Genomic DNA, 15647 nt, shown 5'->3' with positions numbered 1-15647 from the left:
TTCCAGCCTTGTTCCACAGTGCAATGCCAGCCTGAATGATCACAGCACAGGAACAGGGCCCTGTACCTGCACACAGGAAAGTGGGAGCCAGCAAGCTCAGGAAATGCCCTCATTCCCCATTTCCCTGCTCAGCACTGGCTCCTAAAATCCGTGTCCAAAAATAATTGCAAAGAAAGTGGTTTCAAACTGGAGCTGGTGGCAGCAGCGCTCCTGCAAATGTGTTTGACACGAGGAGTGTTTGAATCCTGTCCCTGCTGGCATGTCCTCCCCTTTGGCAAAACGTTCTTCAAAAGGCATCAGCAGACCCCAATGCTTGGGAAGTTTAATTGGAAGTTGCGTTCCAATATTTTTGGCTCTGCTGACAATTTCCCAACCTTCTTCTCGACTTCTGTCTGTACAGCTTCTTGATACTGACACTGTGACCTCCACCTGGCCTTAGGTGAAACATCGTGGGCCTAAGAATACCAGGAGCTTTAGAAATAAGTTGTAAACTTATCAAAGTCCTCCCATTAAGTATGAAGGCAAACCTTGAAGTCACAGGTGTTAAGATTTATGTAGTTCATCTTAAAAAAGAAAATCCTTTCCGCAAAATGTTACAGAACCCCAGACTGGTTTGGGTTGGAAAGGACCTTGAAGCTCATCTTCTTCCACAGGCAGGGACACCTTCCCCTCTCCCAGGCTGCTCCAAGCCCCATCCACCCTGGCCTTGGGCACTTCCAGCTCTTATTTCAAGTGCATTCAAAAAACCAGAAGGTTCTGATAGTAATGGTTTACACTGAACAGAAGTGAAAAGCTGTAATTGGATTTACTGTACAAATCACTGACAGTAAGTCCTCTAATGCTGTTAGGACTCCTTAAAATAATAGACTTAAACCTCTCTCCCAGCTGAAACCAAAGCTCCCAAGGCAAATAATTACACTTAAAGACCAGATGTGGTTATTTTGCAGCACCTTTTTGCGGCTTGTGTGTGTGCAGGAGAAAAGCCTCGGGCTTTTTTTCCTTTTTCTTTCTGTTTCAGGACAAATATGCGGGATGGGAAAGACAAGGACTTGCACAGGTCTTTGTTTGTTTTGGAAGGACACCCTGCACAAAGGTGGAGTGAACTCAGTGTGCCCCAGCCTGCCTACACCACAAATCCTAATATATCCTAATAGATTTATTTAATATATCCTGCTTGGAAAGAGAGAGCTGCTGGGGAGAAGGAAATGCCCCAGTGGTTGGGTGCAGGTGTAAAGCAAATGGGGTCAAGGGCACCGGTCCAGTTTGTTGGTGGGTGCAAAGCGGGGAGGTAGGAAAAGTGGTATTGATCTGGGGATATAAGGGCACTGATAAGAGAAACGGGAACAATTTGCATGAAGAACTGGGCAAGTCTGGGCAGGAGAGATAGACAGGAGTGAGGTTTTATTTTTATATAGAAATGTGCTTTTAACAAACTTAAAAAGGGGTTGTTGGGCCTTGCAGATTTTTCCTCTGCTGGGAAACCAGGGAGGAAAATGAGATTTTTTCCAAGCAACAGGTTGGGACTTGTAAGCCAGGCCTAACCACTAAGCTGAGTCTTTTTGTAGCTTTTGCTTTTTTTCCACTTGTGTTTTTCATCAAATCGCATTTCCTACCTCCTGTGTCAGCCTGGTGGATGCAGGCATTTGTGGAATATTTCCCACTTCACTCTTTAAGGGTGCCTGTGTTCTCATGACTCACTGTACCTTTCTAATGTGCAATAACTTTCTTCTGAGAAATAGTTCTGCAGCACATTGAATTCAGATGTGTTTTCTCATCCTGTGGGATGGCAGAAAAGCACTTGGGACATCCTGCTGTCATTAAGGCATCGAGAAGTTTATAAAACGGGTACAGAACCTTTACAGGGGATTTAGTTAAGAAACAATGGCTGGGATAGGCTATGGGAAACTGTAAAAGGAATTTAAAAAGGCTCCTATGACCCAAAGACCTTTGAGAAACAACCAGCGGGTTCTGAGCATTCCTGGGAAAGTGCTGAGCAGGGAATGGGTGACCAGTTCCTCCAGCTCATAGGTACTGTACATAGGTACTCACCTACACAAATTGCAGAGGTGCCAAAGTGGGTGTGAAGTGCCCCACTGCCCCCCTAAATACACACAGCTCAGGGTGGAGACTTCCACACCTCTGCTCCAGCAGCCTCAAAGTGCTCAGAACCCAAAATAGTGCTGGCCAGGGGCTGGATTTCTTAAAATATTTCCCTAAGCCTTGCTCTTTTTCCTGTCTCCTTTCCCCAGGGGGTTGGTGGGTGGTCTGTTTGCTGGGTTTGGGTTTGCCCATGGGTGGCCTCGAGCTGGAAGGGTCAGGGTCATCCTGGCAGGGTGCAGAGCTGGGTTTTGGGGTAGGGGACCTTGATGGACCCCGGCTCAGAGGCTCATCCCTCTTTCAGGAGGCTACAAAAAGTAGTTCAAGCTCGAATCATGAGGCTTGGCCCCTCTGCCTGGGCTAAACGTGAACTCCCCTGAGGGTTTGGGTTTGGATCCAGCCAGCAAAATCCCGCTGTTGGAGTTCAGGGGGGCTGCCAAGCTGTCCTAAATTCAGGTGGGTGGTGGAGCTGGATCTCCCCCCATGAGGCCAAATGTGAACAAAAAAGGGTCTGTGATGCAGGGCAGTGGTGTTTGGTTTGGGATGTGTGACTCCTAACCACAAGCAGAGTCAATATTTAATAGAAAAGAATGGAAAAATAGCAAAAATAGCAGTTTAAGCAGACACGTGTCACTTCAACGTAGGTGTAAGGGGTGTCTTTTGTCCTTTCAAGTGTTTATATTATTTTTATTATTTTTCAATGACTCTGGGACCCTGGCAGTTTTTGGGGTGTTGCAGTTTGCTGCTCCAGGAGTTCTGCCAGCACCATCCTCCGAGCTGCCCTGCAGAGTGAGGGATGGGGAATACACTCGTTTTGGGCGAGTGTTTTTAAACAAGCCCTTTTCAGCTGTGGCCAGACTTGAACCTTAAAATGTCTCCATGTCTGGTGAACACGATGTTTCTTTAAGTAGAAACTCACACCACCACTCCAGAGCAGAATCCCTGATAGGTTTGGGTGGGAAGGGACCTTAAAGCTCATCCAGTGCCACCCCCTGCCATGGGCAGGGACACCTTCCACTATCCCAGGTGGCTCCAAGTCCCATCCAGCCTGGCCTGGGACACTTCCAGGGATCCAGGGGGAAGTGTCTGCTTCTCTGGGCACCCTGTGCCAGCAGGAATTCCTCCCCAGTCTTTCAGAGAAGCTCTGGTGAGGGTGGTGTTGGAGTCACCTTCTCCCTTCTGAGCGATCCTTGCTCTTCCCATCACATCAGATTCCTGCTGCGGATGGGGTACCTCTGAATGGTCTTGCTGGATGAACTAAACTCCATAAAAATGCCACCCACCCTTCAAGGTTTTCTGCCCACCCTTGCTGGGAGCAGTGCCACCATCCTGGACTGGACTTGCCCAGTTGACGTTCCGTCATTTCTTCAAGAGAGTTCCAGCTCTGCCTAGGTGTCATTTTCCCACTGGGAAAAAAGGCTTCCCAGGCAGCTCCAGCCCAGCTTCTGCTGGAGCTGTCTCAAAGGAGATGTCCATCTTTCCTGGCAAACCTTGCTAGCAACACTTAGGTCATATTCTGCTTTTATTTCCCCTGCTCTGAAAGCAGCCAAACTTCTCCCAAAGCTTCGTGCAGATGGAAATTGCTGAAGCCTCTCCAGCACCCAGCGACAAATTACAGCTGTGAGATAACACACAGCCCTGGGCCTTGGCTAGAAATGGCACATTCCAAATATTTTAATTGCTGATTTGTATGTTTGGGAGAAAATAACCCCTTCAGGTGCCGTGCGATGCATGTATAAATTCTGAATTGTAAATAAATATCCGCCCTGGGAGCTCAGATGTTTTTGGCAGTTTATCAAGCAGTGAGGTTTAAATGGGAATCCATTCAGCTGGGCTAGAAGGCAATCAGGGTATCTCTGGGATTTTGGAGTGGGATGGGGCTCCCTGAGCTGGGCAAGCCTCTCCTAATGTTGGTGTCCATGAAAACTGAGAATTGAGAGCATCCGAAGGGACCTCTGGAGGGGAGATGCGTCAACTTGCATGGAGCAAACAAAAGGTTTTGTCCCATTCATGGCCTGCAAGAACCATTTCAGTTGTGAGAAGGTCACAGATGAATCAGAGCTGCTCCTCCAGCCTTGGCAGAGAATTCCTGCTGCCCAGGCTTTGGGCCTTTGGACAGGGATGCTCTGTTCCCTAGGAGGACGGTTGGTACCTGTGGGGTTACTCAAATAACCCTTTGAAAAGATTGAATGTGGATGAATGTGATTGAGATAGATGTGACAGAACTTCTCGTCCTGGAGGAAAATAAAAATACATCTTTAAAGTGGCAAGAATCCAGTTAGAATAGGAAAAATGCCTCGCACAGACCTGAAGCCAGGTTGGACTCTGCTTTGTGCACCTTGGAAATTGCTTTTCACAGGTCCTGACTTCAGTGAAGAGGGGCATAGAGAGGTCTTGTGCCCAGCCTTGAGCAGTCACACAAGGCTGGCTGTAAAACCCCTCCAGGTGAGCTGCCAGCAGCTTTTCCAGGACCCCCAGGCTTTGGGAGCAGCTCTGCCTATGGGAGTGAGCTTGGGAAGGCAGGAAAACAAAGCCTCTAAAAAATACAGCTGGCTCTGTTGCCTTGGTGTTTCCTTTCTTCATCAAAACAGCTTTACCTGGGTGGCAGATAGGAACTCTGGAGAGCAATTCTCCCTCTTTTCCCTTTCCAAAGTGGTAGGAATTGTCCCTCAGCTGATGGATAAGGTGGTTCCTGGGAGCAGAGCGTGCTGACCTGGCTGTTCCCAATATGGGGAGCAGGTGGTGCAGAAAATGCTCCAGAGTGCAGAACAAACCAAGCGGAGGAGAAATACTAATTTAGGTTTTTTTCCGAAAGGCAGCTGGTTTTGTTGGTTTTGCTCACTGGGTTATGCAGATGCTCCCTTGGTGTCGGGGGTTTCTGACAGAGCTGGTGCTTTCAGCTGTGACAGAAGGTATAAAAAAGGTCATAAATACAGCTTTTGACTTCAGCTAAAAAGTAATAAAATCCCCCCAAAAGACAGTCAAAACTGTTTCTAAACCCAACTTGCAGCAATTTCATACTCCATATATGCAAGAGGTTTCCGTAACAGTTCAGTAGCACCGAGAATTCTTCGTTTTTCGCTGTAAATATTTCCTAGATGAAAAATAAAACTCCAAACAAACTCCCCAACTGTTTGTAGCCCTGATGGATTTGTACTTCCTGAAAAGAAATTAATCATTTTCCACCTGAAATACTTCAGGTTTGACTGCCACGTTTAATGACTGAACTTTTAAGCTGTAACTATCATGGTATCTTTGCAAATCTGTGGGGTTTTCATTATTCCTCCTTCCCCCAAGACAGTATGAACACGTGGTGAGCAGAACAGGGTGCCATTCCTCAGTAAAGAAAGGATTTAGCCATGAAAATTCGATTTTTAAGGAAACTAAACCTGAGCACCTGTGCTGGGAGAGTTTGCAGGAGGTAAGGATCATCTTGGAATGGTTTCTCCGCTCAGTAGCTTCCAAAAGCAAAAGCGATGGACGCTGAATGTTGCTTGGGATTTTAAACTGAAAATGCATTTAGAAAGAAGAGAGTCCCCAAGGGAATCGAGATAAAAATAGCTGCCAAACAAGGCAAAATAGAGGAGGAAAAGAACATTGATATTCAGTATATTCATTTCTCACGGAGCCTGACGTTAACAGCTCTGCTGGGAAATTACATGATTGTTGTTAAAATGCTGTGGAAATCCAAATAATGGCTGGGAAGCTACAGGATGTTCTCGGAGGATGCAAGCTTTGCTGGAAGAAAACGAAATAAACATTCAGTTCCAACACCTAAATATTGATATAGAGATGTAAAAGTTGAGGAGGCTTCACAGACCAGCACGTGACGGAGACGTCCCAGGGCACTGGGCAGGCTTGGAAAGTCCAATATTCTCTGTCCCTGTGAAGCAGTTGGAGTTCCTGTGGTGTCCTAGAAAAGCAGGATGTGAGCCAAGGAATAAAGGAATAAGAACCCAAAACAAGGGAGTTAATGACTGGGCTGCGCAGGAGTCAGGCTGCAGCAGCACAGCCAGGAACGGGGTTTAAAAATAGCCTCAGCGAGGGGTGAAAAGGCCCCTGGAAGAGGAGCCCTGAGCAGTGGGGGATCCCCATCCTCGGGGACAGCCCTGGCGCTCCCAGAGCCTGCCGGGGCCCCGTTCCCAGTGCCTCCAGCCTGCTGGGAATGCTGGCAGATGCCGGAGCAGAGCGGCCACACGTGCTGCCACTCTGGGGGAGCGGCTCCTGAGGGGGCTTGGAGGTCAGAGCAGCGCAGGGCAGGAGCCACTCGTGGGAAAACGTCCCTGGAGTTCACAGGGCCACTGCCCTGGCTGTGCGGGGAGGTCGCTGCTTGCCCCGCAGTCACTCGGCTGACATTCCCATATGGATCCCGTGGAGCCGCTCCTGGCGCGGGCCCAGCTCGGAATTACTCGGAGTTCCTCCTGCTCAGTGTTCCCTTTACAGCAAACCGGAACGGGGCCCTTTTCCATGGCCTTTCCCAACTGCTTCGTCACCCTCCTGGTTATCCAGAGCCGCCTCTCTCATGGCAAGAGTTTCTTGCTGTTGTCACCTCCAAGCTCTGCACCCAAAGGCAGGACACGAGCAGGCACGAGGATGGAAAAATGGGCTCTGCCTCACATCCCCGCTGCCCCAAACACCCCCAGGCACAGCCAGGCTGCTCTTGGAGCTGACCCAAAGTCAATTTGGAAGGCCCCGAGGAGGAGCAGCCCTCCAGTGGCATCGCCTTCCCAAGATAACCATCAGTTGTCACCCAGTTTTGGCACCGAGGGGCAGGAAGCTTTTCAGATCGGTCACGGATGAGATGCTGAGCATTTTCCAGGAGCATTTCTGTCTGGGAATAGCCAGCGGGAGGCTGAATGGATTTGTGGCTGGCCAGGTGGCTGCCACAGCTGTGCCCTGCTGCTGGATGTCACCCCCTGCCACTGCCGCCACCAGGGGCACAAGGGGTGGCAGGGCTTTGTTCCACGGCTGCAGAGGGGAAACGCTCTGGGGGATGAGTTTTCCTGAAAGGTGGAACCGTTTTTATTATTGATTTACAACTGCCTACATTTTTTAATATATATTTTAAAAATGTGTAATATATATATGTATATGTATATGTATATGTATATGTATATGTATATGTATATGTATATGTATATGTATATGTAGATATATGTAGATATGTATATGTGTATATATAAGAAACGTGGAATGGTTTTTATTATTGATTTACAACTGCCTACGTTTTAAAAATATATATATTTTAAAATGTATAATATATATATGTGTATATGTATAAGAAAGGTGGAACCATTTTTATTATTGATTTACAACTGCCTTCGTTTTAAAATATATATTTTTAAAAATGTGCAATTATATATATATATATATATATATATAAGAAACGTGGAATGTTTTTTATTATTGATTTACAACTGCCTACATTTTTTAATATATATTTTTTAAAATGTATAATGAAATATATATGTATCTATATAAGGTGGAACCATTTTGTTGATTTACAACTGTCTACATTTTTTAATATATATATTTTAAATGTATGATAATATATATATATACAAACATGTAAAAATAAAATGTATTATAAAAATGTATACAAATGCATAATAATAATTGCATATTTAAAAAAAATATAGAGACAGTTTGGAAAAGTCTTTGCCTAGATTTGTAATAAGATCAAGTGATGGGATGTGACAAAAAAGGAAGTATTTACATGCAATCATCTGTTTACAAGTCTGGCAGAAAGTGACTTCTTTTTTTTTTTTTAATGGAGTTATGACAAAACTCTCAGTTTTTGTTCACATTCACCGTTTTTCAAAAATCACCCCGTGCTGAGTGGGAGGGAGGATACAGCCTTAAGAACCACAAACGCAGAGTGAGAAATTCTTCTGGGATAGCAGAGAGGGGGGAAAAAACCCAGCAGGAATTCAGGCGTAGATGTTCAACAGCAGCTAAATTTGGATGCTGGATTTTTGCAGCCCCAACAGGTCCCACTTGTGTGGTTTATTTTTCTCCCCCTCTTTATTAAAAAGAAAACTCTTCGCAGTCCGTGGTTGGGGTGTCCAGTTGTGGAAGTGCCTCCAAGGAGAGTTAATAATATTTATCTAAAACATGCCAGAGCCCACGTGGAGTCTGGGAGATTGGCCTGGATAAAACCAGTATGAAATCCCTGCTATCCTGGGATATGCTGGAGGGGCTTTTTTTTTTTTTTTCCCCACCAGCCTCTTGATGCTGTGGAGCAGTTGTGGTGAGAGCATGGATGTGATGATACTCCTGTAGCCAAAGGAATATTTTTAGCTTCCTCGTTTTCCTTAAGGAAAATGACATTCTGCTTGCGACATTTGGAGGATTATTTTAATTTATATTAATTTATATTGTTAGGCGAAGAAGTTTAAGCTGTGGGACCATTTCCAGAGCAGCGTCACAAGCAGCGGCGAGAAAAAAATGCCAAAAGAAAGAGGAAGATACAAGGAAATAATTCCAGGTTATTGTTTCAAGAAAATGGTTTAAGTGGGATATCACAGTATTTTATATAATCTTAGAATGGATTGGAAGGAAGCTTAAAGCCCATTTCATGCCATGGACAGGGACACCTTCCACTATCCCAGGCTGCTCCCACTATCCCAGGCTGCTCCAAGCCCCAAAGTCCAATCTATCCTTGGACACTTCCAGGGATCCAGGGGCAGCCACAGCTGCTCTGGGCACCCCGTGCCAGGGCCTGCCCACCCTCCCAGGGAACAATTCCTGCCCAATATCCCATCCATCCCTGCCCTCTGGCAGTGGGAAGCCATTCCCTGTGTCCTGTCCCTCCATCCCTTGTCCCCAGTCCTTCTCCAGCTCTCCCGGAGCCCGTTTAGGCTCTGGCAGGGGCTCTGAGCTCTCCATGGAGCCTTCTCTTGTGCAGGTGAAGCCGCCCAGCTCTCCCAGCCTGGCTCCAGGGCAGAGGCGCTCTGTAAACTCATGAAATTTCACAAGCAAAAAAAAAATTGGGTGATTGTAATAATTTCCTCTGACTTACTGCATGTGCAGTGTCACTGTGCTGGAAGGTTGGATGGGTTATAATTAATAGCAGAGAGTGAATTCAACCCAGTTTCCCCAGTGGCACTGGGGTCAGAACTGGATGATCTTTAAGGTCTCCATTCCAACCCGAGCCATTCTGGGATTCCATGAAAATGCCTGAGGAGCATCACGTGGAGCTTTCAGGGATGCAAAGGAGTGGTGCATTTCTTGCACACTTCAGTAGCTGCAGGGTGTGTAGGACACACAGCACAGACATCCTCACACTGCTCGTGCCACAAACCAACTCCAAGGCGCTTTTTGAAGGTGTCAGGCAGCAAAAAAATCCAGTGACAGGCTCAGAAGGAAGTCAGCACAGTGGCTGCTCCATGGCAGCATCTCCAAAGGGATTGGTAAGGCTGATTTTTTAATATAAATATCATTGTTCCCATTTAGGGAGTTACTCTGCGGTGAAAAGGCTCATATCTGTTAGTAAAGTAGACACTGAGGAGGTGACACAGTTTATTAAATTACCCAGTGAAATAGGGACTAAAAAGATCACTGAAGAAGGAAACAGCACAGAATTAATCCTTCCTTTTTTTTTGTGGCCTTAAAATGCCCTCCCACTGAAATCTTCTGTGTCCATAAGGCAGCTCCATCCCTTAAGGAAGCTGCCGTGAAACTTCAGCCGATGTTAAGTGATTGGGTGGGAAAAAATAGGTCCAGACTTCTGCCACTACTGAAGTAAGTCATAAACACTGAATATTTTCTTTTTTTAACATGGTTGGGGATTACCGCCTTCATCCGGCTCCTCCAAATCGCACAGGGCTGTGACCTCGAGTCCACTCTGCTGCTGCTGCAGAGGCTCTTGGCTTGCAAAAGCGAGCTTGGAAAGAGAGAATGGTGGGGGTTGCAGAGGCGGAGTAGAAGGCAGGGTATTGATTTTATAAAAATCCGGCATCACCTTTGATACTCTGTTAAAGTTACACCAAGGGAGAGCTGCACGGCTGCCAGCGGGATAATTACGGCCCCAGCCTGAGTAATGTCTGCGCGCTTCGGGCTTGCAGAGCGAGCTGGGATGAGAAATGCAGGCGCTGAGCCTTCCCGGGTTCAATAGCTGGCATATTTTACATATCTGCCGGCTGCAAACTGTTTTCTCTATAGTGCCTCGTAACAGAGAAGCCGCGGGGAGCCAGGAGAACGCGCTCCGGCCGAAGCCGAGGGGTTATTTCCAGCAGCATTTCGTGTTTCTCCTGCGCTGAACGTGCGGAGTCGTGGCTGGGGATGCTCACCCTGCGGTGGGAGGGGGCTCAATCCTTCGGGACCTTCTGGCACCCCTTCCTTAGGGATGGGATCGTGCCCTTTTCCTTGGATGAACTCCCCGGGTCTCACTGGGCAGGCTTTAAAGCTAAAACGGCGCACTAATGAAAGGCACCAAGAATGAGGAGGGCTCTAAAGCGCTTTCCAGCACTTGTAGGAGCTGCCCGGGCTCCAACCGCATCATCCTCACCCATAACTGCGACTGTCCCTAAATTAGCAGCGCCGTGTTAACGCCGAGGAGGGTTGGGGCGGGTTTATCCCTGGAAAACGGGACTGTCCGGAGCTCAGCCCGGGGTGCGATGCTGGGGCGGGGCGGAGCCGCTGCTTGGGTCAGCTCCAGGACCTCCCTTCTATGCCTCTGGATCCACGGCGTGCCAGACACATAAATTCCCCTGCTTTCCCGACCTGGACTCAGCCTGCCTCTCCGTCTGCGTGCCATGAGGAGGTGCTGAGTGTCCTCTGCTCCTGGCCGGGCTCTCCGGGCATTCTGGTGCGCACAGAGAGGAGCGGGATGTCGCCGCTCCTGTACCTCGGGGCTGCGCAGTGTCCCTGTCCCTTGTGCTTCCAGCCGCCCCTCTGCTGGCCCTGGGCATCCCTCGGGCGCTGCTCGTGTGCCAGTCGGGACAGGGATGCAGGTGGGGCTGCGAGAGCCTCATCCCGCTGTTCCCTGCCGCTCCTGGCTCTCTCGGTCTCCTTGCAGAGGCTTCTCAGGGCCTTTTCGCAGCCGGCTGTTTTATCTCTGTGCTTATCTTCAGATGAAGCCGCAGCTGCTCCGGGCTGAGCCCAGAGCCTGCGCTGGGAGTGTTCCGGGAAGGGCCGATGGATGCGGAGCGTGGCTTTGGCTCGGTGTGGGGACGCGGGGGAGGCTGTGACCCCACGGGGTTCCAGAGGCTCTTGCTCTGCGATTTCGGCCTCCCAGGAGCTGCCCTTGAAGCAGTGGTTGGTTGTGGAACGGTGACGCTCCTTGGGGACTGGTTGAGCTGTCAGTGAGCTCATGGAGTCGAGTCACGGGCTGTTCTTAGTGCCACCTAAATCTATAAAAATATATTGATGTAGCCTTTAATCTGGACCCAAAGTAGATTACTGAGCATGTTTTACCGACTGTGTTTTCCCTTCTGTGCCTCCCAAGCAGCCCAAGGCAGCCGGGATATTAATAATGACCACGTGCTGCGCTGCTCGCACTCGGCAAGCCCAGAGTGCCAGGGTGGGGAGGCAGCCTGGGACCTGTTTCTGCTCTTCTCTGCTGCAGAGGTTGGATTTCCTTTAAGTAAAAGCTCTTCTCAAAACAGAGTCACAGCCCAGTGTCTCCAGTTGGGATCCAGTAACGTGGTGAGGGCTGGAGAGACTGTCAGTGTGGGGCTGAGGACAAGGGCTTAGCTGATGGTTTAATTCTCAGAAAATACATCATTATCCTTAACTCACAGCATCCTTGGGGTTTCCTCTCCGTGCTGCTGGCCCCTGGAGCTGCGAAACAACTCAAAGCAAAAGCGGTGCGCCAGGGGTAAAAACACGGAATTACACAGTTCCAATTAAAAGAAGTGTTTGGCTGTTTTTTAAAAACCTCTTTGGGGAAAGTTGCATCCCTCTGTGGCCGCACGTGAGATTGTTGTCGGGCAAAACTTGCATTTTGGAGCAGTCAGGTGGCTGCTGCTTGATGGAGATCCCTCTGCTTTGCTCATTCAGGAAGGCCAGAAGTTTGGGAATGGCAGCAGCTTAACCAACATGAATGATTTCAAATCCCCTAGGGATGTGAAACTGGCTCAGGTGTTGAGAAAAGGGGATCCTCCTTTCCTGACTGGGTATCCTGGCAGAAAGGCCACAAGCCTTTATATTTAAACAGACAGAGGACTCTCACATCCATAATTACATCTATAAACAGAAAATAAAGAATTTCATTGGTAAGACAACACAAAACTGCCACAGGTGATCATGTTTTGAGAAAAGGGTTCCTCTATCGTGTAAAAAAACCTTGGATGGAAGCGATGGTTGTGCAGCCGAAATTGTTAAATGAATAATACAAATCCATTCTGTCTCATTCCCAGGGGAGTATTTTTATCCCTGGATTAAGATACTCTTCACCCTAATTTTGTTTCTACACAAGTTAACATTCTCCTGGGAAAAACATAAAGTCTGTAAAATCGGTGATGAAACATAATAACCAACCCAGTGCCCTACACACACACAAAGGACCAAGAGAACCCTGAGAACTCGCCCAATGAAAATAAAAATCTCAAAATCAAGCTTTGAAGCGTCTCAGAAATAATTAAAACACACTAGGGAACGATCTTTCTGCCTTTGAAATGAACAAACTACCTAAAGCTGCTCCTTTCTGTGGAGCAAAGGGTTCTCAAGTCCATAATTACATACGCAAATAGAAAATAAGGAACTGCACCGACTTTTTCTTCCTTCCCTAACAAAAGAGATTAAAAAAAATCTCACCTAAAAATCTTAATTTGCCTTAAAAATAGAAATTAGGGAGTTGCCACTCTACCATGAACTCTCCAGTGTGGAGGAAGTAGCTGCAACTCCAACTGTTCTGTGACTCCAAGACCTGGCTGTCTTGAGCTATCAGTATTTATTAAACTTAATTAAAAGCTTCATTAAAACCCTAATTGCAAAACACGCCAGGATGAATAACTGTGCTCAACACCTACACGGGATGAAGGTTTCCCGTCCCCAAGGGATTTATCCACCCTCATCTTCCTCAAAGCCAGCCGAAGCTGCTCTGCTTTATTCCCAGCCAGGTGTGAGGGATCCTTGTGTTCCTCCTCCTGAGGCTAAGGAGAGACACCAGGAGAGGACTGAGGGTGGTTCCTGCCTTTCCTCTTCTCTACCCAAGGCCACACCTGCCCTATATCCAGGTGTTTTCCACCCTGGGCCTTTCTCTTCCCATCTGGCTGCTTTGTGTTCATTCTCACTGCTGCTGCTGCTGCTTTTCTCCTACTCATTCAAGGCACTTTGACAAGAGGAATCCAGGAATTGCCTTCCAGGCTGAGTTCCTGTCCCTGGAACAGGTTTGGAGGAGACAGGCAGAGATCCCTCCTCAGGAGGCAGCTGTGTTTGATCCTGAGGGGAATAGCCCCCACATGGTCTTTTCCTTCCTGGATGACTTTTTCCCTCCTTTGGCTGAAGGGAGATGTTATTCCCGTTTTGGGCTGGAATTTTCTCTGTCTTACCAATGATTTTGGTTCTGGTCTTCTCCAGTTGTGACTGGACCACTCCAGTGTGACCCGAGGCTGGCTAAGGCTCAAGGGACTTGGGGAGAGAGCAGCGCCAGTCCCACCCAAGAGCTTGCCCTGTTCCCCCACACGCTCCCCAGCTGGTTGTTTGGAGCCAGCCAACCATTCCTACAGGATGGACCCCCACGGACCAGGCCCAGAGCAGCAGCATTCGGATAGGAATCCTTTATTTGGGGTCTGTGGCACATCACAGGCTGGTCTCCACGAACCACGGCCAGGAGGACAGCAGCCACTCGGGGCCCTCGGTGGGTTCCTGGAGCACCATCAAAACCCCGACGCCTGGCGTGTGTCCCTGCGCCGCTCCCCGGGGCTGCTGTGCCCCTTTGGGGCCGGGGCTGTCCCCGAGCTGCTTGGGCTGTGCCCGGGTGTAGCGGCACGCCCGGAGCAGCCTGCGGAGCACGGACGGCCGCTGCCGGCGGCCCGCGGGCTCCGGGTCCCCGGGGGCGGCCGAGGCTGCGGCGGGCGGCAGCGCCCGGCCCTTGGTCTGCGTTTCCCGATCCATGTACAGCCGGACACGTGGATGCTGCCGCAGGCGGCACGGGCTCTCGGTCTGCGTGTCTTGATCCACGCGTTCAGCAGCAGCTGGGCAGTGCTCTGGGGGGTCCGTCTGCGTGAGCTGGTGGACCAAAAGCGGCTCTGGCTCGATCGAGGCAGGGGTGGAGGGCACTGCCAGGAGGCTCTCCGGCGTGGCCTTGCCCGAACAGGCCACGCAGGACCTCACGCACCGGCACTGCCGGGCCGCGGTGTTGGCGGGCGGCGGCAGCGGGACGGGGCCGGACACGCCGGAGCGCGGCCCCTGGCCCCGCACCGGCCTGGACGAGCTGGAGCGGTTCCCGGAGCTCTTGGAGCTCTGCTGCAGGCGGGAATGCCGCGGGGGCTTGTCCCCACGGCCGGGTGCAGTCGGGCTCTGGGGCTGCTGCATCTGGAGGCCAGAGACGCGAGAGGAGAAGGAGACGCGGGAGGTGTGGGATGGAGGCGGCAGCCTGGGGTTGGTGCCGACCCCATCCCCGCCCGTGTCTCCAGCCGCATCCTTCAGCAGGTTGCTCTTGGACAGTTGAGGGCCGAGCTTGCCCTTCTCCGTGGACATCCTCTGGCAGCTATCCCGGGGAGCTGCAGAGCCTCCGGAGCGCGGTGCCCTGCACCGCTGGAGGGCACGGCCCGGCATGCTCCTTAAACACCGCCGGCACCCGCAGCGTCATAAGGCCCCGGGGCCAGCGTGAGGCGTCTGTGTGTCACCATGGCCCCATGGGCACCGCGAGGCCCCGGTGTCACAACGGGCACCGCCAGCCGCCTTTGTGACACAGCCACGGGGGCTGGAAGTGGCAGCACCGGGCACGGGGCAGCGCCTGCGTTCCGCTCCTGGAGGCCTTGTCCTGCTGGGAGCGTGCGGGGATCCCAGCGCATCCCGGAGAGCGGAGCGGGGGCGCTCCCGGGGCTGTTTGAACATCCCCTTTCCGTTCCCGAGCTCCCTGCAAGGGCCGGGCTGTCCCGAAATCCCGGCTCCGTTGTGCCGCCCACGAGGTGGCGCTCTCTGCCTGCCGATAGAGCCCGACGCACTTATTATTATTAATAATTGTTAATTAGCTTCCCCTGCCCCCCAGGACTGCCTGACCCCTTGGCATCAGGGATGCTTCCAGTCTGAGGATGGGACAGCTCCGAGCCCGGAGGTTTGCGGCCACACGTGAAGGGCTGGAGGCACAGACACAGGAGTGCAAAAACAACCTCCCCCCCCCCCCCCGGCCCCAACCCCCACCTCCTTAAAAGAGAGACGCTGCTAATTGATTTTTTCAACCCTTAATTTAATACTCCATCGGTAGCGCCTTGTCCTCCAGCTCAGATGCTTTGCCCTCTCCTTGCCCTGCCCTAGCAGACCAGGAAGTCTGTCCCCAAAGTTGTGGCACAAGATTCCATGGTTTGGGATGTGGGCCCTGAGCGGTTCCTGGGTGCCCTGGGTGCCCAAGGCCTGGCTGTGGGGGCTGGGAAAAACCCCCT

This window comes from Chamaea fasciata, unplaced genomic scaffold (assembly GCF_029207755.1).
Source record: "Chamaea fasciata isolate MVZ Bird 193981 ecotype frontalis unplaced genomic scaffold, bChaFas1.0.hap1 SCAF_9, whole genome shotgun sequence".
NCBI classification, from domain to species: domain Eukaryota; kingdom Metazoa; phylum Chordata; class Aves; order Passeriformes; family Sylviidae; genus Chamaea; species Chamaea fasciata.
Note: the sequence above shows the minus strand (reverse complement) of the source record.